Source organism: Buteo buteo, chromosome 9, assembly GCF_964188355.1.
Source record: "Buteo buteo chromosome 9, bButBut1.hap1.1, whole genome shotgun sequence".
Classification (NCBI taxonomy): Eukaryota; Metazoa; Chordata; class Aves; order Accipitriformes; family Accipitridae; genus Buteo; species Buteo buteo.
The window spans coordinates 7,022,670-7,048,726 of NC_134179.1; positions in this window are offsets into that span (position 1 = coordinate 7,022,670).

Consider the following 26,057-nt stretch of genomic DNA (forward strand, 5'->3'; position numbering starts at 1 on the left):
TGTCTGGGTGAAGTTTCAGCTGGGTGCAGCAGAAATGAAAGGAGGGTGATCTCTGTGATGTGGCTCATTAACGAATGGTGATATCCTAACCTTGTTGTTTTCTTTCTAAAAACAAATCAGAAGTGGATTGTTATACAAACTGGCAGAATGGGAAGGACAGATGAAGCTCGACACTGAGCAGTCCTGTCACTTACATTGGCACCGTGCTTTACAGGCAGAAAGTTAGGAGCTCTCCTAAACTGAGCAGGTGCTGCCTGGGGAAGCCTTGTACAAGCACTCGCCTTTTATTGATATACTGGCCAGCCACTGTCTTGCATGATTAAACAAAAGAATCTTTAAATCTACAAAGGAGTGAAAAGCAGTCATTCCGGTGCCAGATCTCATCTTTCAGGCTCATGGAGGGATGCTTATCTAGGTAATTTTATTTTTTAGCTTGAAAACATTCCTTTCATTTCTGATGGGTAATCCAGAAGCGGGGAAAGAAAACAGCTGCACATGGTTTTTTGGCTATCCCAGCCAAACCCAGTACAAATACCAAAAGCAAACTTCCAGGTGAGCAGGGCACTTTTCAGGCACCAGTGAGTTGCTTTTATACAGGGCCTGGCTGGATACACCTCCAGTAAATGAGAAAAGGGGCTTTTGCTATGCACCATTTTTAGTAAACTTGATCCTCCTTCCCAACAAAGATCAAAGAAATCGAATCTGGGTGGGAAGATACTATAAGTCTTGTTCACTCAGATTAATTCCACTCACCTAATTCCCCAAGGAACCTGGCAGCACCATTTCATCCATATGGAAAATAATGCCTGGTAAAGCCATCTATTGTTATGTAACTTCACGAATTCAGATGATGGAAGCCAATTCCATATTTCCTATAACTTCTTTTTCATTGCCTTTGGCGGCCAACCAGCAAAGCAAACGGACTGTCCTCTGATTGATTTTCTAAGAATAAACCTATTCTGTCTCTGGCTAAATCCAGTTTAGTGCCCTGAACTGTGAAGCCATCTAGAGGTAAAGGAGGTATACTTCACACTGTCATGATTTTACATGAGAGTGGTAGAGCACCATTTTTACACACATCTACACCAGTGATGGTGTTTGCCTTTTTGCCAGCCTCTCTGCCTATATTGGGCAGCCCCTCTCAGGCAGCACGGCGGCCCTTGGTGCTCTCTCAGGCACCACTGAACTTCCTTTCTCCTCACCTGATCTTTTGCTGGGCTTGGTCTGGCCAAGCTGGAAGACAAGTGTTTAATTATGAGGTCACGTATTTACATTTGTGAATGCGCTAGAGATTTTGCTGAACTTTATTCTTAGGAAATGGCTCCCGAGACCTAGTAACATTACAGTGAGCACCATAAAATTAACTTTCTAGTCACAGCCTAAACCACAACCTAGACTTTTTTCTCTGGCTTATTGTTGATATTTCGGAAAAATATCTGAGCTGCCTCTTCACAGCCTGCTTCCCTCTCCCTGTTGGCTCCTGGCAAATCGATGTGGATCTGTTCAGCACCACAAGCAAGCCTCAGGGGGGAGGGGAAGATTAATTGAAGACTTAATTTCTTCCATTTTCATTTGATTAGCTAAGTGGAAGAGGCATGAGTCCCTGCTTATGTGCTATTGGAGACCTCGTGTGGGCCATGAATCACAGCTCCCAGCTGTCACAGTCTGGTTGCATGTCAGGTTAATTATGGTATTGTAGTAAATAGTCTTGCAGGCAGAGCCCATCAATTATAGCCCTCCACATGCAAGCTGCACAACTCATTTTCCATTGCTTACCCGAGAGAGGACAAAGATGAGAAAAAGGAGCTCAAGTAAAAGTGGGATGGGTCAGGGGTTTAGAAATGTCTCTGGCAGAAGGGAGAGAGAGGAACAGGTCTGAAGGGTCAAATTCTCCAATGGGCAGCAGCCAGCTGGAGCCAAAGGAGCTGAACTCATTGGCCAGACTGTCTTGGGTGCAGTAAATAAATCAAAGTTAGCAAGCAATCGATAAAATGAAATGTACTTGTACAGAGTCTTACAGGAAAGCTAGATAATCCCAGACCTGTGAGTGACCAGCAAACGAGGAAACAGATTTTCCTCCTCCTCAGTTTTGACAGCCTAATGTCAAGCTTTTCTTATTGCCTTGGTACCACAATACTGTCCAGCTCTCGCCCTTCCAGACTGCTGGAGATCAAAATTTCTTTTTGCAGCTTAATAATGTTCTATGAGTGCTTTGAACTAGTATTGGCCTAATCGATGCCCAGCTGGGACATCAGACAGCAAAGCAAAGCCATAAACATCACTACTGCACGCAGCACATGGTTTTCAAAAACTAGGGCTTTGCTCAGTGCAACGTGAATACCAGAAGCCCTTAAATTTCCCCTTCCCCCTTTTGCCACAGGCCCCTTATTCTCTCTGTTAGCAAGTTTATGTTGATTTCTTTCTGGTTTTCTTTGTTCTTAATTTTAGAGCCTGATACATCACACAAAATATCTTATTGGTGTTTGCCTAGAGACAGATGGAGGGGCAATGAGAAGATGCAGTGAGGAGTTACCATCAGCTTCCCTTTTGTTATTAATCCTGGAACTAAATCAATTAGTCACTATCATGTGCTAGCTTTTGATGAACTTCCTGCTTCATTCAGTCTCCTGAGCTGTGTCTTATGCCTGGGGTTGGCACTTTTAAAGGACACTTCCATTAAATTGAGTACTTCCATCTTCTGTGCATTGCCCAGAATCTTCTGTCCATGCTGGCCTGTGTATCCACTCCAGTGAGTGCTAAACATTTATTTTGGGCCCAGGAGGGAGCACAGGCCAGCCTTGGTTAGCTCAGTCTGATGACTGCAAGCATACATGCACCGTATGCCCATAATATCAGCCATCCCTTCTACAACTCTTTTAAAACACCAGCCACTGCAGCTCTCCATACCTTTCTGCCCTTCTGCACTGCAGAGTGCATGAACTGGTCATGCATTCCGGGAAAAAGATTTCCCAAAGATTTATTTAAATCTGTCCACCAAGAGACCCTATGTGGTAATGTTTTGCCCCCTGGAATTCCCTCCTGCCTCCTACGTCCATTTGCTTATCCTCCCCATCAGCAGAGGGTACTTCACAGGAAGAGCATTGCAACCATCACTTGAATTCAAATCCTGGGGAGAGGCAATGAGTGTATGCAGCCTCCATCCCTGATGAAAAGGCAGGGACTCCAGCTGGCAAGAGAAATCCAGGCTGAGAGCTGCCTAAGGCTTTCTTGGAGATTTGGAGTAATTACAGGGAACAACAAACTTCATACTTTAAAAAGTCAAGCACTGTTTATCTGAAATTCTTCCCAGCTATGGGGAAATGAAAGAAGATGCAGCAATAAAAAGGAGGAATGTCAAATCTGGCAACCTGGAAAGGTATCGGCTGCCCCGCCTGCCTGCCAGACTGACCCTCTGGGTCCTAATCCCTAAGCACCATCCAGCCCTCACAGGGGTTGCAGAGGGGCAGGCATTAATATACTGACTTTCAGGGAAGATCTCAGAGTCAGCACTCTTACAAGTCTCTCTGCCTCAGTTTCACTTTTCTGTGTGTGTAAGGTCAGAATCCATAGACCTCAGAAAAAAAATCATCTGCAAAAAAGTGAAAGGCCAAAGTGTCCTACTTCCCTCCTCACTCAGAGACGTGTGGTTCAAGGCAACGGTGAACCAAGCTTCAGATACCGAGTGAAATGGGATGTGATGTACCCATCGTATATCCAGACCAAAAAGAGCTTGGTCATTGTGTCTTCCTCACGCTGCAGCCAAGCCTCAGCTACCAGCCTGATTGTGAAACAAAAAAAGGGAAGGGCAATGCAGAGTGACAGAAGGTAAATGTATTGCAAAGCTCCTCAGAGCGTTCTGTTTGAAAGATGGTCTTGAAATGTATGAAACGGTCCAGTTCTTGTTACAGCCCTGACAGAATGCCAGGCATGAGGCAAAGCAGAATTGCAGCGAGTGTCAGTACTTGGCAGTTGAGTCTGGTCACAGGGGGTAGTCATGGGAGTTTAACTCCCGCGGGCTGGGATGTCTCTTTCTGGACAGTGAGAGCTACCATGTCTGTGCTTACAGAATCCAACAACACCAGGAAGTCAGCTGCTTCTCAGACAGCAGATTCCTCTTGCATCCAGGGAATGACGTCTGGACCCATACTCGGCCATCCTTCTGCACAGGAGAGGCAAACCAGGTGATCACCTTGCTCCAGCTGCTTGCTGGCAGGTCCGTAAGGATGGAACTTTTACCTGCAGCTGACACCCTGCACACGGAGCTTTTCAAATCTTTACTCTGGCCTCAAAAAAACCACCTTTGGGTCACGGATTCTCCTGAGGCACACGCAAAGACATACAGAGCTGTTTGTAAAAATGGACCTGGGCATCTGACATTTCAAGGCAAATCCCACATCAATCCAATCAGCTGTGGTTAGGGTCTGTGTGCCTCCTGATGTCTGCAGCACCCGATAGCCTGCGAAGGATGCCAGGGGCACGCTCAGCTGCGCTCCTGCTGCCCAGTGTTCCTCTCTCCATGTCAGCTTCTGAGCAAATAAAACCAGCTCTTGGAGGGCAACTGCTGGGTAAAAATGCTGTATTTTGCATACATCACCTCCCTACTGCTACCAAAAGAATCCATGGTCTTTATAAAAGCCTATTCATACTTTCCACCCTGCAAACCCTTTACTTTATATTTGAAGAAGAATTGGGCTGTCTGAAATGGACAACTGAAGTGGGTGAGTTCTGCAAACACCAGCTGTGGCAGACTGAGTACCTGGAAGGTCTCTCAGACTGTGAACAGACACTGACTCAGTCAGATAGTCGCTTGCTTGTGTTCCAAACTGGCAGGCTTGGCTCTATGTGCTTGTTCCAGCCCAGGCATTTAAAGCAGACAGACCCATGAGACTGCATCTCCCCAGTGCAGTTCCACCCCCAGGAGACTGAAGCTCAGGGCCAAAAACACCCAGAGAAAAATACCATTCCTGCGGACGGCCGCCTTTCACCATTCTGGTTTAGGGAACAGCATCTCTGCTGATACACAGGCAATCCCATTTGCACGCACTGAAACCCAGGAGTGCAACACACGCCTCCTTTTTAGGAGGAGTTATCTGGGGTTTGTGAGGTGCTTGAGCTCAATGTTGCCCAGAATGCATAGCAAGAAACTTTTTAAATGGTAGTTATGCGGCAGGGGAGGTGGAGAGGATGTGGTATATGCACATCATAAATTTATTTGTTTTTTTCTTTAGCAAAGGTGTTTAGGTGCCCTAATTATGTGAATGCACTTCATATCGCTGTATTCTACCACAGTAGTGTGCTTTTGGGAGAACTGTATGTTCCTCATACAGACACTTAGAGAAAGTCACGTTTGCTGCATTAAGACGACCATGAATTTCAAACTTACACAAAGAAATATTGCAGTTAGGATCCCACATTTATTTTCTTTTATGTGAGTAATCTGAGAACCTATTGATTGGATTTGCATATACAGTGGTACATTGTGATTTCAGCAGGTATATTTGCATATGCAATTGAATTAATACCCTCCTATAAATGCAGCGATTACTGTGTGAATCTGGGAATGTATTTGTCTCTGCCTAATAGAATTTTGGGCTTCCTGTCTTGCTGAATGAATCTAGCTGCTACAGGTCATATGGAAGCAGTAACCAGATAGTAAGATGGAGGTACATAATTGTATAATGGCAGAATAAGAATGTCTTGTCGAGCAAGAGCCCTGTTTTGGCAGATCCTGCCAATATAGACATTTTGAGACAGTCTGAAAGACAGGGAAGAGACAAGCCAAGCAGGGATGCACGTGAGTACAGCAATAAGCAGGAATAAACAATGTTTTTCTGTCATACAAAAAGTCTAAGGCAGCATGTGGAGGAGAGTTGGTCTCTCCCGTCTCCTGTCACAGGAGCTTCCCCACTAAATCTCTGTCTTTCTTTCTAACTGCTCTCAGCCCATAATTGTGTCCCTTCCTCGTTTCCAGCTTTGATGAAACTGTGGTTCTCCCTGTTAAAGGCTCTTCTTCAGACACAGAGAAGATGGTCTCAGCATGGAAGGATGGTGGACAGTCCTTTTTCATTTATTTAGCGGTGTTGTGGAGCACAAAGCATTGCTGTCCTGGCCACACCATGCTGCTGGTCACAGTACACAGGTATCGTAGAAGGTAGTCCTTGTCCCCAAGGGGTTACCTTCTTCCCTGAAAGTCCTTCATCTCTCAGGTTTACTGGCACCTTTGACAAGCCTTGGGTGAGCTGTTAGGTGGCAGAGAAAACACCCCTCTGGAGAACATTGCAAACACCTTTGGTGTTTGGCAGGAACAGAGAGTCGCTCCATGTGTCTAAACTTGCAGCAAGTGACTGGTGGGGATTCCCCCCAGGATTGTATCTTTTCCACTTCCAGCTTTACACAACAGAACAAATTTGATGCCTCTGCCTTGTTGCATGTTGCCAAGTGATAGCAGTTTTGGAGAAAATAAACACGTGGAAAAATAGACCGTTGAGAGGAGCCCAGAGGAGATGGCAAACTTCATAAAGACAAACCTAATGAGCTGGAAACTGGCAGAAAGGCAAGACTTTGCCAAGTTACAGTTAAAATAATTTCAAATAAACAAGGTCTCTGCACACAAGGGATAAAAGTCACATGCAGGGAGAAGAGTCTGCCTTATTCCATTGTGCAGCAGGAACTTGAGAAAGATTTTTTCTTCCTTTTTGCTCAGAAGTTTAACTTTTCTGTAAAGTAGCTGTGGGCATGGAGACAAGCAACTGTTGTTTTATCTACTGGAAACCACTATCACCTTTTCCGTCACCTAACTTCTCTGTCCACAAAACATTCAGGCCTGTTACAGCAGACAATTTATTGGTCTTCTCAGTACTTTTCTGCTTTACACTGCTAGCAACTTTTGGAAGGTTATTTGTCCTTAAGTACTTACAATTCTTCCCTCTGCAGGAGCATAATCATTCATTATTAGCAGCAGTTTCAAGCTCTAATCATAAAGCTGTTACTTCTGTTGAGTCCTAACCATGCTAAATATTAATTTGATGTTTAATCCCCCTGGTATCTGGCAATATTGTGCTGCTATTATTATTAGTATTATTATTATCATTATTATCATCATTATCATTATTATTAATGTGACACAGTGAAAAACTAGCACTGTTGTAATCATATCCTTATTTATTTACCATTGCATACATCTCAGTTTCTCTCTCTTGCCACCCTGTGTCATGCAGTCTCTCAGTGCAATGTACCCCAAAGAGCTTCCCATGTATACAGAGGAGTGGGAGGACGCCTGGACCAAGGGACAGGGTGGCACTTTTAAGGAAGGAGCCCAGCAGGAAGGCTAGCAGCACAAGGGAGAGTGCAGGCATGTGGTCCCACACCGCTGCAGCCTCCCGAGTCCTGGTGACTGCCTCAAAGAGCAAAGGGCTGAGGGCACAGAGTGCCAAGAGCTGGTGGGAGAAAACTCATATCCCTGCTTCAACTTTCTCTCTCTCCTTAATCATCATCTAAATGGTCAGAGCTGAATTCTGATTTAATATCTACGCTTATTTCATGCCAAGATGGGCCTCCAGTCAAGCCAAACCCTCCTGACCCCTCAGACCCTACAGCTCAGTCCAACCTCTATTTCTACACATGTATTGACCTAATAGTCCTTTCTAATGGGAGCATCAATAGTGTTTCCTTCTCCAGACACCTGTAGTGAGAGATGAGAATCGCTGTGACCTCTGAATTGTAAACACTGAGCACAGAGGGTGAAAAAACCTCTTAGTGACTGACCTTGCTTTATTATTTAACACTCACTGTGCAAAACATGGCTATTTGTCACAGCCCCTTCCTGCTTTTTGCTCCATCATGATCTCTGAAGTGAGTTACAAGGAGACTTGGCCGTGAGGGCAGTGTTGACCCTGGGCAATGAGCAGCAGTGCAGATCGATTCCCAGGCCCTTTTGGGAGCTGCTGGTCCACGCCCGACCCTCAGCCAGCTGCTCTTCTGTTGAGTATCTCTGATGCTCCAGCAAGTTGCTAAAATATTTAATCAGTATCTGACAGTTGTGCCTCCTTGCTGTTATTTTCATTGCTATAACAATGAAAAGTAATGCAGGAAGTGTACATGGGGATTTTCACATTTATTTTTACGGTAAAACCTGCAATTTCTACCTGAGGCTGAGAAAGAGCAGCCAAGACACACAGAGGTTGGCTCCCATGATTTGGACTTTGTTGTAATATTCAGGAGTCTGGTTTCCCTGCTGAGCAGCAATTAATTTACTATTTGGCAGATATAAGATGAACCACCTGGACCAGAGAAGGAATTTGCTCCTTCTGTGGTTGGGAATGAGAATACAGCAGCATCTAGCACTGCATTTCATTCACTGTTCAGAAGATAAAGCCACTCTTTGATGGCAGCATCCCTGATAAGCAATGCAGCTGCCTGGGATCCCTCCACCAACTTTCTGGAGCTTCCTGACAGACCCTTCAGCTTCTCCCCCTGCCCTCCTGTGTTTCCCCCAGTGTAAATGAGCCTCTGCGACTGAGAACTCATCAGGCCCTGATAAAACACTTTGGTAAATGGATGTATCTCTTCCCGCAATTAAGACAGAAGGGACAACAGTATCATTTGGATTATTTTCAGGCTGATGACTTGCTTTTCAAGACAGAAGAGGGTTGGAATTAATAGGGGCAGTGAAATGTTTGTGTGGGTTATTACCCACAAGGATGGTAGCAGAGCAGGGGTTACTTGTCCACAGTTAGCAAAGATTTAAATCTCTTAGGGTCTGCCAGTGCCGCAGACTCAGGCTGGCCCACCGCACAGGCATGAAGCATTCCTCCTGCCAGCAGCAGAGGTAAATGTGCAATTACTGCACCCCACAAGGCAGCCACCCCGCCAGCAGCATGACATGCAGACGGTGTGCATGATGACACACATGCACAGAAATGCACCGGTCACACCACAGGTGCAGGTGTGCCACCAGTGCTGCAGAGCCGGGCACTGGAGAGTAAATGAAAGCCAGCAAGAAGCTTGCAAGCATCAGCTCCCTTTGTGTGAATTATTATATAGTCTTTGTTATGTGATTATATGGTAGGGTATTTCTTCACCAGAGAAGAAAAAGGCCTCAATCCCAGGACTGTCTAAATTTTGAATGTATAACTTTGAAAGCTTAATCATATTCTTTTCACAATGCCTTATGGTTTATATATATTTGGGTTTTTGTTGCTTTTTTGTATTCACTCATTTTGCTGTCAATTTAAGCTTAATATTATTAAAATTGCTCTAGTTCGCTCTGCTTAAAATTCTCCAGTTACAGTATTATTTTGGAAAGAAGTGCTAAGTCAATTTCTTTCTCCTCTTTTTTATTTGTCTTTAATGACTCATTAGATTAGCACCTTTGAAATTGCCAGCAGGAAGTAACAAGCCCACTATCAGGAAAAGTCTTGCAGAAGCCAGGGGCTGGAAGTTTTGCAGGTTCAGGGCTGTGCATTGGACCGCTGTGCCGGGGAGCTGATCTTTTCTCAGGACATAAATATACTCCAGAGATGTGTGACATAATAGCGTTCCTGAGGAGATGTTACGGGGTGCAGGCAAGAGTGGGTTATAGACAGCATCCCACAGCCCCTCTCCTTGCACAGTGAGGGTCCAAGGCGTTTGCTCTCCTTGCAAGGCGATGGGGCTGAAACATCACTAGAGCTCCTCCACCTTGCTTAGGGGATCTGTGTGGTATTGGCAGGACACAATGGAGCGAATTTGACCGCCGAAGGGAAGACAGGCAGGAGAGAGCAGCAAACACCTGCAGGCAGGGCAGGTGGCGGGGCTGCTGGGATGCTCATTGCCCTCAGCTGGGGCAGGAGCTGCACCAGCTCACCTATAAAAGGTGAGGGGAAAGGATTCCTTCTCTTTCAGGTGTGGGCTGAGCCAAGGGCAGAGGTGAGTACCATGGCTGTGGTGGTGCGTGGTCTGCAGGGCCGAGGTGGGCACGGGGTCCTGCACCCCCTGGGCTGGGGGCTGGGTGCCTGTTGCTGATCTTCAGCTGGTCACTGGGGATGGGGCACAGGGCCTCCAGCCACCCTTTTGGTGTTTCCCACCTGGTCCTGCTGCCCCTGCCCTCGAGTTCCTCCTGCCCCACGGCCAAAGGCTGCAACTCCTCCAAGGGAGGGCCCAGCTGTGGCCCAGCGGGGTCTGTGCTGCCTGGCTGGGAGCTGTGCTTTGCTGGGGCTGGGGGTCAGCCTCAGCAGTGGTTCAAAGGTGCTTGAAAGCTTTAATCAATGCTAAAAGGGGAAAAAAGAAAAAAGCAACAGGCGCCTTACTGGCAGACAAATACTTCCTTGTCAGGAGGCAAAACTGACTTTGCAGAAATATGTAGTTGTATGCGTTGCGGTTTCGAGCCTTATGGAAATGTCTTTTTTCAAAGGGTGAAAATAATAGCGTTCCTCTAATACCAGCTGCTACCTCTTTCCCTGGGGCGTATGGGACAAGAACGAGCTCTGGTCTGTGGAAAACATGACAAATGTCAAAAGTCTTTGTTCGTTGCCTCCCTTTCCCTTCACCATGTTTGACAAATCTTGCTAGACTGAAAAGGAGGGAGACAAACCTGTTTACAAGTGAAGGCAGCCCTCAGCTGCGGCACTGAAACCTTACTGAATGCAGAGCGCACAGTCAGAGCTGACCCTGGAGCAGTTACGTTGTGGTAGCACCCTGTCCTGGGTGGCAAAGGGACAAGGGTGTCTGAAATTCACCTGTGCAGCTGCCTCTGCTGCACATTGCTGCAGAAAAGAGCAGCCCCCCAAAGTATTTGTAAGTGCAGATAAAGAACTTTCTTCCTTGCCTGTGAACATGGGGCTGACTCATAATCTCACAGATGATAAAAGCAAAATTTTCCCTGGCATTGGGGAAAAAAATGATGTTTTCTTGCATGTGCAAACCATCTCTTTGTCATACCAGGGATTCAGTAAGAAGAACAATCTTTAGGCTGAAATAACAGCAAATTTGGTCCAGTGTTCTGTTAGGGGTGATTTATTGCTTCTCAAAACTTAGTGTCTTTACCGAGTGAGTTAAATATGCGAGTAATGTTTGCTGTGTAAAAGGAGTCTGGTACTTCTACTACCCGTCTCTTGTGCAGTTGGTGTCTGTTGCAGAATAAGCATCAGCTGCACTACTGAAGTAGTCAAAATACTTAATACCCTCCATGGAGCTTCGTACTTGCTTTACCTGAAAGGCAGCTCTGGTAAGAACAGGATAGCTGATAAATATTGTAGTGAATAAAGATGTTGCACTTGGGCTTCTGTGTGTTGTTTACAGCAGGCAAAAAAGTTCCCGTTCTGTGGCTGACAGTGTTGTTGGCTTTTGGACATTTTGCCCTCCGGTTCATTAGCATTTAATTAGGCACTACCAGTGCAGCATAATGCTGAAGTGAGTTTTCCTGAGTCACATCCCCCGAACTGCTGCGGAGCAAAAGCTGCTGGAAAAGCTGAGAGTGTTAGCTGTCAGCCTGTCACTCAAATCCATCTCTCCCTGCAGCAGAGCTCAGGGAGGAGTGACAGGCTGGGGTGGGGGTACGGGGACAGCAGGTCTTGGCACTGGTGTCTCTTTGCTGGAGGGGGTGTGGAGCTGGTGTGGGACCTGGCAGTGGGGTGGTACAAGGCACGGGGGGGTGGGGGGGTGGGGGGGTGCAGGGGATGCCCAGCACTGGTCCTAGGGGCTAGTGCGGACCTGCCAGGGCTAGCTTCACCGCTGCTCCTGGGAGACTGATAGTACTCCAGAAAGAAATTTAAGCCACTTAATTACACGTGTATTAGCATTGCGCCTTGTGAGCTTTACAGCTATGCCGAAATGTAAAACTGTCTCTCTGGCTCAAAAATTAAATATGCCTGCGTTGTTGGGACTTACTGGAATATATGTGTATTTTGGACTGTCGCAGTGCCTAAAAGGCCACAGATGGCAAGTCAGCTAAGCCAGGCACCCTATTCACACCGAACAAAGGCTGGCCTCCACCACAAAGGACTGCAGGATCTAGCTGTACTTCAGATCATTGTAGGATCATTTTAGGATCATTGTTCCTTCGTTATGTCAAACAAACAGGAAAAAAGAGGAGGGAAATGGTTGATGTTCACAGGTGTAGTTTGGTTTCCTCCTTAGCTCAGTATTTTGGGGAGTAATTTTATATAGGAATTATTTACTAATATTGAAATCCATCAGAGGTTTTTATTGTAATTGTGGTGTCATTACTAATATTTGTGGAAAATGTCCCACTGTGGATATTTTATGAGGTGATACACTCCTTTTCCACATCAGTAAGTGGTGTGAGGAAAGACTACGGAACAGCATGCAATAGTCCTCGCAATAAGCCCTGGACATTTTGAAGTATTTGAAGCATAGGGCTTGTCCTTTCTGTCAGCCCAATGTCGCCTTGACTAACTGGATCTCAAATGGTTTCAAGAAGCTGAACTCGACTCTTGCTTGAACTTGGAAAATGGGTATACGTGGAAACGTTGGGAAATATATTTCATATGGCATTCTTGCCTTTACTTAAGAATTGCCTGTTACTTATGCTGGACAGTCCTTCCCTGGCTGATAGCTCAGGCTCCGGGAGAGTTGCTGCCTATGCTCTAGGCTTTGCAGAAGGGGTGGGTGCCTTCTCCACATCCAGGGGCATCAGCAGAGATGTTGATGCTCTCAGGCTCTTGCTGTCCATCCACATTCGACTGTCTGCCAGCAGCGAGCCCACCATTGCAGGGTGCCAGTGCAGTGCTTTGGGCGAGCATATACTTGCTGGTGGAAATGCTGCGTAGCTCCCTCCTCCCCATCACGCAGGACTTCAGTTCCTAACTTGGCTGAAAACCTCCTCAGCGAAGTCGCTTAGGGTCACTTAGGTTTCCAGGTGATTTTTTTTCCCCACCGCCCCCCTCCATGCCGACTTTCCTGCCGATTGCAGCTCTGGGCTGAGCAGGAATGGAAACAGCACAAGAGCCTCACCACAGAGGAGGCATTTGCTGATCAGCCCTTCAACACTTAAAACCCAATTACTAACACAGCTCTAACTTTAGCCCATTCGCAAAGCTTTGTTGCCAAACTATGCCTAGTGAAACAACCTTGCTAATTAGCCACATCGGAAATAAGGTGGAAATAATAGCCCATTTTTCTACACTTGCGCTATTTATGCCACAACAAAAACTATACTTTGCTGGGAGAAATGCTGAGAGCCCATTGTCTGGACTGCGGCTTAGTGTTGTGGTGATAGGAAAAGATGTTTAAGAAGATAAACGGTGGCTCAGGGGCTTGTGGTGATAAAGCCAAGATGCAGACTGAATGGGGTTGGGAGGTGGGGGCTGTGTGTGTCCCTGACACTCTTCTGACAGTGATAAACATGTTTGCTACCAGGGGAGTCAGAGAGGGAAGGGGAAAGTTGCTCATTGTTTATCCAGGGCTGTAGTTTATTGCTAATTATTTGCCATCTGCATCTTGACTATTCCTGTTTCGCCTAGATGTATTGCTTAATAGCACAAACTCCATTTCAGCATGGAATAAAGGGGCTCAGCTGCAATCAGATACAGCCATACACCTAAGGTAGATTGGAGGTGAGCAATTAGTCACAGCCATGAGTTACATATTTCAACTCCAGACCGATTTGTTGTGTGAACAGTTTCCAGCTGACAGAGTTCAGCTTCTCGTCCTTTTCTAGAATGATATGCTTTTTTTATGTCTGAAGGCTCTGTGTGGTAAAATTTCCCTTTCCCTTCTAAAAAAAAAAAATCCTCATCTCCCATAGGTATATAAACCAGGTTGTGACTATGACTGCAAGATTATGAGGTGCATTATTATGTGAAATAGGGCTGATCCTAGCAAAAATGTGGGTCCTGCTGTTTTCCCCACACCGTTACTGAGCAAGTGACTCAAGGGACTGTCTGGCAGAGCAGAAGGCAGGGAAAGGTGCACTGCTGCTCTGAGAGTGGGATGTCAGCTTTGTAGAAGGGGGGAGGCACGAGCAGGCTTTGCCCCCGGAGTGTGTGGCTGAGCTGGCTGTGGATGCCTTTTGGACACTGCTTGAGCAGCAACAGCTTGGCAGTAAACTTGGAGCCACTTCTGAGACCCTGGCTGAAGCCAGTCCTGCCAGGCAGCAGCTCCTCGGGGCAGGCAGTGGCAACACCGCAGGGTCCAGTGGGTGCCTCAGGAAAGTGGAAATATCCACTACAGATCCCTTGCTGCAAACTCAGTGCTTAGGAGCACAGAAATGGGCAATTTGGAGGGAGTCTCTGCATCCAGAAGCCATCAAGATGGGAAATGCCCAACAAGCAAAAGAAAGATAGCAATAGGAACTGCAAAGGCACATGGAAGTAGTGCCAAGGATGTTTCGTCATGTAGAGAAATGTCCTTGTTTGCTTCAAATTTTGCACTTAATGAGAGCACTGACTTCTGAAGAGTATTTTTTCTTCTGGAGAACAGCTGAGTCTCTTGTTTCAAGAGAGTAAATTGGGATGATATGCATCTCATTTAATAATTAAGCAGTGTTGTGGTTTAACCCCAGCTGGCAACTAAGCCCCACACAGCAGTTTGCTCACTCCCCCCAGTGGGATGTGGGAGGGAATCAGAAGAGTAAAAGTGAGAAAACTCATGGGTTCAGTTAAAGACAATTTAATAGGTAAAGCAAAAAGCTGTGCATGCAAGCAAAGGAAAACAAGGAACTCATTCACTCCTTCCCATGAGCAGGCAGGTGTTCAGCCATCTTCTGGAAAGCAGGGCTCTGTCATGTGTAATGGTTACTTAGGAAGACAAACACCATCATGCTGAATGTCTTCCCCTGGCCTTTATTGCTGAGCATGATGTCATATGGTCTGGAATATCCCTTGGGTGAGTTGGGGTCAGCTGTCCCAGCTGCATCCCCTCCCAAATTCTTGCTCACCCCCAGCCTATGTGCTGGCAGGGTAGTCTGAGGAGCAGAAAAGGCCTTGACTCTGTTGAAGCACTGCTCAGCAATAACAAAAACATCCCTGTATTATCAATACTGTTTTCAGCACAAATCCAAAACCTAGCCCCATACAAGCTCATATGGAAAAAAATTAACTCTATCCCAGTCAAAACCAGCACAGGTACTGTAGCAGTTCCTAAGTGAACCTACCTTTTTTTCCCTTTCCTAGTCAGCACCCACTGGTCTGCAAATCTGTTAATTCCTGAGCTGCAGAAAGCCTGCTTGCCCTGAGGAAGGCTGCATTTGCCAAACTGCTTGCATGCAGAAAGAAAATAGCAAGAGACAAGGGAAATTTTTTGTTTGAGTTTTAGGTGATCCTTTGGGGAGGAATCAAGGCCACTGCTTTAGAGCAAAGTGCTAAAATCCTTAGTAACTACCCCATATGAATTTATGGGAGGAAATAAGAAAGGTGAAGGAAAGGCTACTTTGAAATTTTACTTCCCTAAATATCATGCCTCGGAGCATTGCTGCTGCCCCTAGCATTGGTGAATGCTGGCATAAGGGGGAGCTCATTTCTGTGTCTAGATGCATTAGAGATTTTTCACTTCGTAGCCTGGAGAAATGCAGACTAGCTCCAGGTTGGCAAGTGGATCCCTGGTGTGAAAGGAGATGTTGGGGTGCGAATGGACAAGGGCAAGCAGGCTGTCACAGTTGAGAGCTGTGCATGCCTGCAAACTGGTCCAGAGGGGTGTAAAGGACTTGAAACTTGTAGGGATTTCTGCAGCCTTGTCTTCTCTCTCAGGGCTTGCCATGGCAATGCAACCCATGCCTGACTGGAATTCCTAAAACTTTATGTGGCCATGCTGCTGGAGTGTTTGAGAGGCGTTTTGCCTTTGCAGCCTGGTGTGAGGCATGCTCCTCTCCCACGCTCTGTCCCCTCCAGTACCATAGCAGTGCATGTAGAAATGCCTCTCTTGCAGGAGAACAACAATGTAATTTGTCCCAGAGGCTCCTGTATGAGGCCAGCTTCACAAGCAAATGCACATGATCCATTCTGTCACACCACAGTTTTGCCAGATTTTCTGTCACCCCCAGTAATGCCTCTGGGTTCAAACCAGGGTAGCAGACCCTGCTGGCACTGCCAGAAGAGCAGAGAGCATAGTAAGACTCAGCCTCATGATCTTTCTGTCCTCATCCTTGCTACTTGCTTCTTCCCCCAATGCAACTTGGACTGATTCTTAATTGTGGGAGTATCTTGTGTTTTCTGGCTTGACAGTTACTGAGTGGATTGGAGCTGGGTAGAAGCTCCCTGAAGTGGTCTTCTCTTTAACTGAATCTATACTTTGACAGCTTTTCATAATTTTGTAATTGCAGTCAGCATGTTTATTTACCTAAGTAGGGGCTGTAATTACAGTTAATTAAAATGTATAATTAGTTAATTAGGATCCATAATGTGGACTGAAAAATAGGCTGTATGAGTGAGCTTCAAGGCAGATGTTTTTGGTTAACAGCACTGGCCATGACTTTGTGTCCCTCTGTTGTGGATGGGAAGAAAGTCATTCTGAGTATACAGTCAGGGAGTGAGTACTGGAAAAATGATGCTGCTGGCTGGGGGAAATGCTCCCCCCACCCCAAGAAGGAAGTTGGGTTTAGTAGCCTCTGACTTGAATGCCTTGCAAGGCAAGGCTGGCAGGAATATCTGCCTACTACTAGGTACACCTTTTTCTTGCTGAGTGAGAAGCTGCTGAGCTGAACAATGACAGATTTACATGGAATACTGTCAAGTTAACTGCGCAGAAAAAGTGGAAGCTCCCCTTGAGTGCACGGAGTTAATTTTATCGGGTGTTTAGCAGGCTCTAATGAGAACCAAGAGACCTATATATCTTTGCAGGTGGATAACTTTCTGGCAGGACCTTGATTGCAACTGGATTTTATACCTTATAGACTCAAAGCCCTGCCAAGGATGTATCCCCAGGGAAGGACACAATGTAAAAAAGGTTCTGCAAATCATTTAGGTCTTTAGAAAGAACCCGAAATGGAAAATTCTGCTGCTCCTGGCATGAACTTCAGTGACTGCCCTGGGAGCTGAAGAGTAGAGCAGAGAGTGATTTTTGGGCAGCTGTAGATAAGGCTGTGTCCTGCAGATGCACCTAGGAGCACCTTTGTGAATGCCACAGAGGGAGAGAAGAGTAAGGTGGGCACTGTCTGGCTTTAGAGAGCCCTGCTGCCCACAAATGGGCAATGCTAACTGTCTTCCTTAGAAATGCTTATGTTCCAAACAAGCTTATGCTAGCTATTTCTAGAGGAAATCAGAAACTGCACCTGTTTTACTAGTGTAGACTGTTCAACAGCTGGGATGAAATCCTGGGAGAAACAATGCCAACTCAGCCTCTGCAGAACAGAGCAAAGGCAGGAGGGCAGGGGAAGAGGTTCACTAAAAGCATCTGCTGGAACTGCAGGCTCTGACAGCTGATTAAGATTTTGCTGACCCTTGCCTCTTCCATGCCCCTTGGGGACAAGAGAAGCTAATGGGGTGGAAGACTATGTGCCAGAAGGCTGAGGGCTCTGCAGGTCAGGTGGATGCCTTGCTGCTGAATTTGTTCAGGCTGTGGAGTTCCCTGGAGGGGGAAGGCATGTAGGCTGTGGAGACTGCAAAATATCTGTCTGCCTGCAAGAGCATGCTAGTGGTGGCATGAGCAGAGCTGCTCTCCCTGGCCTGAGCCAGCTGAGTAAACTTCCCCTGACACGCTGCTTTGGGAGCACCTTCAGGCTGCAGGAGTGTGTGTCTCATGGTCAGTGCAAGGATTGCCTTCACCTTTCCCTCTTTCACTTCCAGTAGGTCTGATTCAATGTGTACTTGAGTTGCTCTTCCTGTTCCTGCAGCTTCATGGCATGGCTTTGCTACAAATGTGCACTTTACAGGCAGGGCTGGAGCATCTCTTCTCACCAAAAAAAAGGCAAGTCTGTAAAGCTTTGGACCCACTGTAGCTGGAACGAGCAGTCAGCACCATGTGGAGTACACAGTGAATAACCCAAACTCATGCTCAGCCTGCAGATAACAATGGCAAAAGTAAACATGCTCTTGGTAGCAAGAAAAAGCCTTTTGCAAAACTACACTGAACAAACACAAAAGAAAATACATGCATGTCATCTGCTTCTGGTGCTGAGGAATTGTCTGTAGTCACAGTATGGGAAAAGGACTGCCAGGAAAGGGGTCACTGCCAGCGCGTAACTGCAGTGTGCTTTGCAGAGTAAAAAAAGAAAGGAAAGAAAGGGAGAATAAGAAGAGTCATTCACAATGGGATTGCTTTGGAAAGACTAAAATCTGCTTATTGGTATGATGTTCTAAATTTCTGATGGCTGTTGACTGGAGAAGAGTTATGTTAATTAAACTCCAGTTAATTGGCGAAGGGAACGTTAGCCTAATGACATGGAACTGTGGCATCTCTTACACCCAGAAAGATGTTTTAGCCTGTTGCAGCCCACAAATGTGTAATGCAGTTGGCACAGTGGGCATCCTCTGCTTGAGAGAGTGGGCAGCTGTGAACAAAGATTCACTGAATCTTTGTGCCCCTTCGTGCCCCACAGAGACATCCAATGCTGCTGGGCCAGAGACCTTCCTCTATGCCTGCAATTTTCCCCTAGTCCCAAAGCCCACAAGCACAGAGCAAGTTTGTTCCCCTTTTTTTGTTCATTATTCAGAACACATCTTGATTAAACTCTTCAGCTTTGCTTCTTTAGGCACTTAAATACAGTTATCGTGGGGGTACACTGGATGCTAAGCATGCTTGGAAATCCAGCGCTTTGGTATAGAGTTCAACAACTATTATTGCAGTCCGTCTGTCCATTGCTCGAGCTATGCAGCAACCTGCAGTACCTGCTGACCATCCCAGTGCACACGGGGGATGTAGGGGTCTTTTCTATACAGTGGCCTCTCCTACTGCCCAGAGCTGCTTGTACTGTCAAGTGCTTGGGTCCATCTTTAAGCATCGAAGGGTGGAATTTAGGATGTCTGAAAACAGTGAAGAGTTGAGTAATGACATGGAAGGAACTGGAAATGGAGGCATGCAGCTCCTGCTGCTGTGGGATTTGCATCAGATTACTGCACTCTCCAAGTTTGTGAAGGGGCATCTCTTCCACTGTTAAAGCAACAGCAGGGAAAATAGAGCCAGGATAAGTGATTTAAATATTAAATACTCCCTTCCCTCCCCAAATAATTGAGCTTCAGGAGGAAATTAAGCTATTTACAAATCCTGATCAAATTCGGGAGATAATTTTGGCTGCAGAAAAAAGTTCATGTATTTAGTGAGCAATGTTTGCAGGGAGTGAGGGGCTCTCAGTGGGTAAGGATAGAAGTGCAAGCAAGCTTGTCCCGGGAGAGGCAGAAGATGTCAATAGCCTTGATACCTCATTGGAATAATGGGTCATTCATACTGAAGGCAATGGATTCAGCCTGGAAAAGAAGGGGTGGGACAGTGTCCCCTAAGCCTGGTGCAGCTTGTTTAACTGAGTAAAATAAAGGCTGAGAGGAGAAATGATTGCAGGTTATAAGTGCACTTAGAGGAAGAACAAAGTCCATAGAGCGAAAAAACTCCTTGAAAGAAAAAGCTATGCAGGCACAAGTACACTCCAGTATAAAGTGTATGTGAGAAGAAAATTAGGATGCTATGAACCAGCAGAACCCTAAGGCTCTGCTACAGATTGCTAACTTGGAGTCTTGAGAGTCAGAAAGCTGGCAATTTAAAGATGGTATTCGATAAAGGCATGAGGAGGATAATATGCTGATTAGCAGAGATAAGGCAGGACTGTGCCTGAACATACAGAAAGTGTTTTTCAGTCAAAAGTTTCTGAAAGTCCTGTGTTGACCAGGATGTGAGCAAGAACATTTTGTCACACCCATTTCTGTTTTTTCTATACCTGAGCCAGGCATGTCTGCAACCCAAGAGGCGATCTATTACAAGTCTGACCTCCTGTCAGCGCAAATAAACAGTGTAGTGTCACATACTGGAAAGCATTTAAGGGAAGGGGTCTTCTCTGCATTTTGTGATCATGCAGTGAAAGGCACACCAATGCAGGCAGGATTCCCATGGCTGCAACTGGTTCTGCAGGATTCCAAGAGTCTAAATTACAGCATGTACAGGAGAAGGGGGGGGGGGGGGGGAAGTATATGCAATCCTAGTACCTGCAGACAGTATGTTTAAGGATGTGTTAGGATCCAGGTAAGTATATCTGATTGTTTAACTGTCCTCTCATGGGATAGTAGCATATGTCCAACTGCACAACCCCATCCTGCTTCCTCATGGCTCTTAGTGCCATTTTATGAAGGGGATTACAGTAGAATTAGAGTTTAGCTAATGGTGTTCTTGATTGCTCTCGGATGGCTGCTCTGTAGGGAACTTTCACATATCTGGGCTTCCTCTTCAGTGTCTTCTGCAAACCTTGGCAGGGCAGAACAGAAAGTGAGGATTGCTTATATTTTCCCCTGGTGTAGCTCAGGTCAGTCAAAGTCTAAGAAATTGCTGAAAACTTTGGAGTTGGGATGTTTTCTGGTTTTGGTTTTTCTTTTTTTTTTTAGTGGGGGAAGGAGTTGTATAGAACAGGTTCAGCTCCCTGCTGCAAGCAAGATGGTAATGCTGTGCTGCAGCAGGCAAGACCTGGCAGCCCTTTAGCCAACATTACATCAGCTAGTGACTTCATCTGGACTGCCAGAAGAGAGCAAGTGGACGCCGTATTTAACAGCACGCGTGGCAGGCTGCCTGTCTCACCCAGGCTGCAGCCGCTGGCTGGGACGCGAGGCCAGCCCGGGTCACAGCTTGTCTCTGCCCAGGCTCCTCCTGGTCCTCTCTGTCATCTTCAGTGGCAAATTGCTACAGCTTGCAGATGGAAATTGTTGTGATGCTGGGCTGTTTCCCTGTGACAGTAAGGGACTGTAAGAAATTGTCCCTGATGTGCCTTGCTGAGCCAAACTGAACACAGGCTCCTTTGGCTGTGGTCTGAGGGACAGGGCTTCTTCTGCTGTGCTGTCACCCTGTTGTCCCTCAAACGGGGTTCATTTACTCAGTGTGCAAGCCAATAACACACAGAGTCGAGGTATTTTCAAATTAATTTCATTGATGCGCATGAATGGGTGCCTGTCTCAAGACGGCACACCTTTGTCTCAAATTCCCACATTTATATACTTAAAGAATAATGAATATGTATTACTTCCCTTAATGATTGTTTCTTTCTTTTTCGCCTCTCATGTAAATTAGCGCGCAGGCTCTGTCTTCTTCCTTCATTGTCTTCTCTTGAGTAGGTGGCATCATCTGAGTAGGTGGTCAATGAGTTGATGGTCTCTATCTCCCCCAGTAGGAATTATGTTTTACCTACTTCTTACTCTCTCTTGGCAGTTCCAAGCAGTTCTTCAAGGTTTGTTGATCAGACCACAATCTGTTACCTTTTAGACAATGGGGCTTTATGTCAGAATACTTAATTCCTAAACCCTAAATCATGTCTAGTTATTGTTTCCCTATTTTAAATATTAACTGATGGGGGCTGTATACAGGACTTTAGCAGTTCCCTGGTTATTTCAATCATATTATACATCTTAACTGATAGCAACCCCGGTCCCTGTAGTTTTCCTCAAGCCACCAGATTGGGTTTATCATGCAAGAATCAGCCAAAACAAGAGTAGAAGTGTGGCCAGACCATGGTTCAGCCTCCGGCATCAGTTCCTGCATATTTGCACAAATGCAGCACAGCCTGATCGTCTGGCAACAGAGCTGAGCTCTGCGTTTCCCTTCTGTCTGCTCCATCCTCCTGTCTCAGGGCCTCGCCAGCAGTGGCTTTCCCAGTTCAGGCGAGCGCAGGTCACAACTAAGGTGTTAGGCAGCAGCGTGGAGCCCAGCACAGGACTAGCTGCGCCTTGGGCCCCGTGCCGGCCAGTGCAGCGATTGCGTTGCTGCAGGGTTTGTCCCATGTCCCAGATGGTGTCCCGTGTGCTGACTGTCCCCCCCAGGGTAATTTCCTAGGAGCTGCACCAAGGCTGTGATTTACTGCAGGGTGTATGAGTACAACCGAGTGAGAAATGCCATTGAGACTCCTGAAGGTGTCTTTCCCTTTTCCCTTCCTGGGATTTCATAGGTCCTCAGTGACTTGCAAGGGCAAAGAGTCAGCTGACAAAGTGACAAAATAAACTCTGTTTGGAAATGGAAAAGCATGACCATAATATTAATTGCTCCTTAACAATTATTCTTCTTTGACTTGTCTCTGAGAAGAAATCCCTCAGGGTATCTTTGCACTGGAACATGATACAGCTAATGAAACCATTTTACCCCTGACATCTTTTAATTCTACATTTATTAGGTGATTGATGAGAATCCACAGCCTAGCCCTTTTTCTGACTGTCAGTCCTCTGAAGAAGCACAAAAATGTGAGTAGCAAATAACACTGCATCTTACGAGTCACCCGTGAGGATGGCAGTCGTAAACTGGAAGGTACAGAAAATGAAAAGACCCCGCTCAAGGTTAGCATGGAGAGTTTCCCATCGCTTCTCATAGTTACAGTATGCAGTGGAGTCAGGACACATTTCTCTGCTCCTCTGAATCAGGAGATGAGAAAACAGACTGCAGAACTGACTGGCTCATTGCATTTCTGTGCTGTAGTAGTACTTTTCCTTTCCAGGCTTTAATTTAGCTTAGTCTCTGGCCTTTTGCTCTGTATCTAGCAAGATGTCTGTTCTTCTGCAGGAAGCACAAGGTGTCTGAAGGAAATGAGAGTCGCAAGACCTCCTGTTCCCAAAGACATGGGAGAGCAGGGAGGGTAGGTGTGCATTCACAGGACCTGTGAATTGTCATCCTTTCCCTTAGAAGTCTTGGTATTTGCTTATCTGGAGCAAGCGCCTCTGGTTTCTGCAGTGTGCAAGGCACAGCTTCTGCCTGTGACCCAGACTTGGGGAAGGTGGTCCAGTCTCTGCAGAGAATTGCCTCCAAATTTTCTCTGTTTGCTTCATATGGTGCCACCTGCTTTTTAAATAAATGATTGTATCAGGTTATTATAGTAGTTCCTCTATTCAATTCCTTCTACAGAGAAACTTGTTTTCCTGAAATTGCCTTCCCTCAACTCTATAATTGTTACATGGCAAATTGCCTCGGGAAAGAGGTTGGAACAGGGCAGCGGCTGGTTTCTGCTTTGCACAAGCCTCTGTGCTGCGGTGGGAGATGCATCAGGCAAATCCCCGTTGAGCTGCCCGCAGGAGGAGGGCTGCTTGTGTCCTGGGAGCCGTGTGCCACAGCGGGGATGCTGTTCATGGCAGGGGTCTGGCATGGGGCTATGCTCAGCTGGTGAGAGGGTGCACAGGGCTTGGCGTGCAGCGTGACCCGGGGGGGTAGTTTCCCCAAAATATACTTTCTCTCCTGCTTTCAGTGGATGAGGCTGTCCACACTATGCATCCCTGCCCAAAAGCTGACTCTTATCAACTCGATCCTGGTGTAACAGAGCAAGACTGAGGAGTGGGCAAGTACTCACCAATAGCCATAAAAGAAGCACATGCCGCTTCATTGGGAGCGAACATATGAGGCTGACAGCCTGCCTGCTCCTGGCAAGGGGCAATCCATTTCTAGGTGGAAAGGGAAGGATGGGCTAACCTGAAGTTTGTGGAAGCTTTTTGGTCACCCCTTTCTCTCCTGCCTGCAGCAACCTCTGGGCTCCCAAGCTGGGTTTCAGAGCTGAGCCAAAGCACTAGGCAAGGTGGTCCAGAGCGGGTACTGGTTGCTCTGATAGAGGCAATTTACTCTTCCTTTCTGAGCATTAGTGGTGATGTGAACCAGCCTTTTCCTCTGCTAGTTTAGAGCTTCTTAACTGTGTATTTTACACGGGACTTTATTCACTGTCTTTGGGATGATCATGTCAACAATAGAGGATGTGAAATAAGCCATTACAATGAGCAATGTGGTGACAACATGTCAGGTTTAGAGTAACAACTTTTTACTCCACAGAAATGTCCAAACAGGACTGGATGTTTAGATGAAATATGGAAAGAAGTGTGGTTCCATTACAGGCTGAATGCCTACAGGATATAAACTCTCTTCCTTTGTGGTAGTACATCCTACTGCCTGAGGTTAAAAAGTCTTAGTGAGTAATTTCCCATTATGAGGTTTGGGATATCGGCCTCTCCTGGAGACAAGATGCAAGGTGAGAAGGATGGTTAGTCAGATCTGGTCTGGCAGGTCTTATTTCTTATGGTGACATGAGCACTATGTTTTGCAAGTCTGAGATTAAACTCTGCCATGACTGCAATGACAGGTCTAGAGCAAGCTGTTTTACACTCCCTCCAGAGATATCTAAATCGTGCTAGAGATGGTAATAGATGGGAATGGGGACAGGCAGATAGTGGTGAAAAAGGTTTAGGAAACACTTGGGGGCTGGAAGGCTGTTTAGGACTTTATTATTAATTTATTTTTTAAAAATTCTTTTTTGGCCACAGCATCACTGCTGGGAAAACACAATCCGGACATCCAGGACTCTATCTGTTATGAGATTTGGCAAACTGCTACCAGGATTAGGAAGGTTTTAGGCTGTTGCTTTTAGCCATTTCTCTCATTACAGTCTTACAGCAGCTGTCTTATCTCAGAGAGAGGCACTTTTATTAGATAGGAGACTAAAGGGAGAAAGAGAAGAGATGAGGTAAGGAAGGAAATGGTCCAGCAGACAGTGGGAGGCCCAGACAAAGTGATGTCCTGAGGTGGTGGCCATATTGCCTTGTTCCATCTCACAAGAGAGCCTGGGAGAGCTTTGGGCACAGCCCTGTTTAGGCCAGGGTGGGAGCAAGCCAGGTGTTTTTGTCAGCTTTCCTGCAAAGAAACACCAAGCACATGCAAACCACAGCAGTGCTGCATGCAGCAGCACCCCTGGGCAGGGCAAAGTGGATGCAAGCCTTCCCTCCTGTGGAACTCTGAACTTTTCAGGGTTCCTCAAGGCCATCTATGTGAAACCTCCTTGGGCTGCTGCTGCTTGTGGCTGGGCAGAGGGGGAGAGGCTGAGGTGTCCTATCCCTACCCCTGCAGACCCCCAGAGATGGATGGGAGGTCCTGCTGTTGCAGCTCTGCTTGGGGCTGTTGCAGCTCTGCTTGGGGCTGTTGCAGCTCTGCTTGGGGCTGTTGCAGCTCTGCTTGGGGCTGTTGCAGCTCTGCTTGGGGCTGTTGCAGCTCTGCTTGGGGCTGTTGCAGCTCTGCTTGGGGCTGTTGCAGCTCTGCTTGGGGCTGTTGCAGCTCTGCTTGGGGCTGTTGCAGCTCTGCTTGGGGCTGTTGCAGCTCTGCTTGGGGCTGTTGCAGCTCTGCTTGGGGCTGTTGCAGCTCTGCTTGGGGCTGTTGCAGCTCTGCTTGGGGCTGTTGCAGCTCTGCTTGGGGCTGTTGCACTTGTGTGCTCAGAACATCTGATTTTCTCCTGCTCCTTGGTTAATCTGTAGGAGTGCAACCTCCTGCTGCTGCTTTTTTCCATTTGGTAGTGGTCCGTGCCATGCTGGGGCACACCTCTGCTGTCCCTCTCAAATGCAGTACTTGCTCAGAAAGGGATGAGCTGCCTCTGCCCAGTGCTGGGCTCTCATTGCACCATCTGCCACTGCACCAGCTCCTCTTTGGACACAGTTTTATGCCACGATTTCTACCAAGTAGATGGAACCGGCAGGAAACCCTGTGAACTCCAGCTACTGGATTAAATAAATGATTGTTTCTCATTTACTTCCCCCTGACCCAGCTATTGCAGAGCTTTTTGCTTTAGCAGCCTAGGAATATGAGATTGAATGAGCTTTCATCCTAGATCAAATGAATCCTGCCTTGCTTGAGGTTTACTTGGCTGCTTTTTATTGGGTCTTCTCTTCCTGAGTTCCTCTGGGGTAAGTGCAGAGATTTTCCAGGCTTCCAGGGCTTTGCATTGGTAGTCTGCAACTTCGCACTTAAGTGCTTCATATGTAAGGACTGAAATACTGGATCTCCCTCAGAGCACAAAACAGGAGCTCACATACTGTTTTTTAAAAGGCAAGCTCGCTTGGCACCTGGTAAGCAACAGACACCTCGGCTTGGATGAGTCTGAGGCACTGAATCCAGCAAATATTGCCGGGAGCTCCCAGCTCTAATTAAAACTGAAATACTGTTTTGCTCCTACCAGGGCTGTCCAGCTGTGACAGCCTGAATGGGAGAGC